The sequence below is a fragment of the Chiloscyllium plagiosum genome, chromosome 6, assembly GCF_004010195.1.
Source record: "Chiloscyllium plagiosum isolate BGI_BamShark_2017 chromosome 6, ASM401019v2, whole genome shotgun sequence".
In the NCBI taxonomy this organism is placed as follows: domain Eukaryota; kingdom Metazoa; phylum Chordata; class Chondrichthyes; order Orectolobiformes; family Hemiscylliidae; genus Chiloscyllium; species Chiloscyllium plagiosum.
The window spans coordinates 112,118,153-112,121,413 of NC_057715.1; positions in this window are offsets into that span (position 1 = coordinate 112,118,153).

Sequence of the window (3,261 nt, forward strand, 5' to 3'; positions counted from 1 at the left end):
GGGGTGTCTGTGTCAGGGGTGGGGGGTGTCTGTGTCAGGGGTGGGGGGTGTCTGTGTCAGGGGTGGGGGGTGTCTGTGAGAGACCTGCCTGTAGGAGCTGGTCCTGGAGGCTCCGGTCTCCCGCTGCTGTCCCCCTCAGCTCGGAGCTGCTCAATACCGGCCTTGGGTCGCGGTTGTGCCGCAACGATCCGCTCCGTCCCCCCTCCGCCGCTGTCACTGAGCTCGGGCCGGAGTGAGGGGAGGGGGGGCGGGGCGGGGGGACTGCAGCATCGCCAGCGACACGTGGAGAGGGGGGCGGGGCTCCGGGGAGATGGGCGGGGCTCCGGGGTGATGGGCGGGGCTCCAAGGCACATGGGGGCGGGGCCTTGCTGGGGACCGCAGTAACTGAGGAGAAAGTGAGGACTGCAGATGCTGGAGATCAGAGCTGGAAATGTGTTGCTGGAAAAGCGCAGCAGGTCAGGCAGCAGCAAAGGAGCAGGAGAATCGATGTTTCGGGCATAAGCCCTTCTTCAGGAAAGATGGTGCACCCTCCTCATTCCTGAAGAAGGGCTCATGCCCGAAACGTCGATTCTCCTGCTCCCTGGATGCTGCCTGACCTGCTGCGCTTTTCCAGCAACACATTTTCAACACAGTAACTGAGATTGGTAAGAGGTTGGTCACAGAGTCAAGGGTTTGGGAGCAGGGGTTGGGACCTGCTGGGGATGACAACTACTTGAGAGGGTGAAAAGCAGTGAGCAGAGGACAAAACACTCCTGGGGTAAATGGAATGGTTTTGGATAGTGGGCCAATCCTTAGAGAGGGTGGAATGGGAGTGGTCAAACCCCTAGGGGCAATCAAATGGGTTTGGATAGTGGTCGAACCTCGGTGGGTGGGGGTGGTGGTGGAATAGGAGTGGTCAAACCCCTATGGGTGTGAAATGGGTTTGGGTAGTGGGCAAATCCCTGTGGAGGGTGGGATAGAAAATCGGAGTGCTTCATCTCCTAAGTAGGATGGAGTGGGTTTGGATAGTGGCTAAGTGCTGTTGAATATAACTTTCAAATTACTAGCAGTAAAACTCTCAGAATGACGTAATGTAATTGTAATTATAAAAGAAGACTAGCATTGTTTAAACTCATTTTTGTGGGTATTGTAAGCTGGCCAACATTTATTGCCTGTCCCTAGTTGCCCTTGAGAAGGTGGTGGTGAGCTGCCTTCTTGTTTCATTTCCTTGAGACCTTGTAGCAAATGGTACAACTGAATGGAGTCACATGTAGGCCACACCAGGTAAGCATGGTAGATTTTCTTCCCTGAAGGACATTAGTGAACCAGATGGGCTTTCCTGACAATTAACAATGGTTTCGTGGTCAGCATTACACCCTTAATTCCAGAATTTTTTTATTGAATTTAAATTCCACCATCTGCTGTGGTGGAATTTGAACTTGGGTCCCCAAAACATTATCTGGGTCTCTGGATTAATAAATCCAGCAATAAACCCGCTAGGCCATCACCAATGACTCAGAAAGTTCAAAAATACTTTATCGACAATAAGCATATCTTTGAAATTGAGTCACTATTGTACGGTAAGAAAAGGCTAATTTAAGGGAAAGAAGCTCCCATGAACAGCAATGAGATATTGGCATGGTAATGGTCCAGATCTTACAATGGGAAGGTGGTCATTGCAGCAGTGTAGACTGGAATGTCAGTACAGTTCAGGTGATCCAATGCAGCTGACCCACATGGAATTGCCCTGCAAATTGAAACCTCCAATGTGCAAATTCTGATGTTTGGAAACCTCCAAAAAAAAAGTCCCAACTGTGAGTTAGGATTGGAGACTTGGGGGTCTCTTCCTGAATTCACAGGCAAGGCAGAGATTGTGGAAGGATTTGTGATATAGGTTATAATAGCAGGGAGAGCGCTGTACACTACTTTGATTAGGCCACAGCTGGTGTACTAGTGCACTACCACCATGTGAACTGGGATAGACTTCAAACAAAAGTATTAAGTGCAGGTTTGGTCACCACATTACAGGAAGGATGTGATCACACTGGTGCACTGGGGATAGAGAGGCAATTCACCAGGATATTGCCTGCTATGGAACAGTTTAGCTCTAAAGAGAGGCTGGATAAGCTTGGGTTATTTTCTTTGCAACAGTGAAGGCTAAGAGGGGACCTGACTGAGGTGTATTAGATTATGAGGGCATGACCAGGACAGATAGGAAGCAGCTGTGCCATTAGCTGAAAGGTCAAAAACAATTTTAAGTGAAAAGTAGGAAAATTAGGGGGATTTGAGGAAAGTATTTCTCACCCAGAGGGTGGTGGGTGTCTGGAATGCTCTGCCTGATGGGTAGTTGAGGTGAAAAACCTCACAACCTTTATAAAGTACTTGGATGAGCACTTGAAATGTAATAACATAAATAGGTATGGGCAAATGCTGAAAAGTGGGATTAATAGATTTGCCTTGTACTCTGATGAAGGGTCACTAGATCTGAAGTGTTAACTGTGATTTCTCTCCACAGATACTGCCAAATCTGAGCTTTTCCAGCAATTTCTATTTTTGTTTGTATGTGTGTGTTAACAGATTTACAGGGCAACCTTGATTATCCGAACGACACAGGCAGGGAGTATCTTGTTCACATAATCTAATGTTCGGATAATCGAGTGTTTGGATAACATAGTTTACCCAAGCATCCGGACCTTGAGATCTTGTTTGGATAATCCGAAATTCGGATAATCAATGTCCGAATAATCGTGGTTGTACTGTACAGTAGCTTTTTTGTTGGTGCAGATTTGATAGCAATTTCTTGAGAGTTTGGAATATGAAATCTTATGACATCAGGTCAAACATGAATGAGCAAACCTCCTGCTAATTAGCTCGTACCACCCTCCCTTGGCTGATGAATCAGTACTTCTCTGTGTTGAGCAGGAGGTTCAGTGTCCATCATCAAGAGTAGCTCAGTAACACCACCACCAATCAATCATTTATTACTCATTTCTAATTGCTCAGTGGGCAGTTAAGAGTCAACCACATTTCTGTGGGTCTGGAGTCACATGCAGGCGTATCCAGGTAAGGATGGCAGATTTTCTTCCTTAAAGGACATCTGTAATGTCAGAAGGACAGATGGGGTTTTATGACAATTGACAGTGCTTAGAAGATTGACATTACTCTGGATTACTAGTCCAGTGTCATAGCTGCTAGACAGAGCTGCAGCAGGTGGTGTGAGAACCAACAAGAGAGAAAAACATATTTCACCTCATCCTTACCACTCTGCCTTCTAAAGATGCA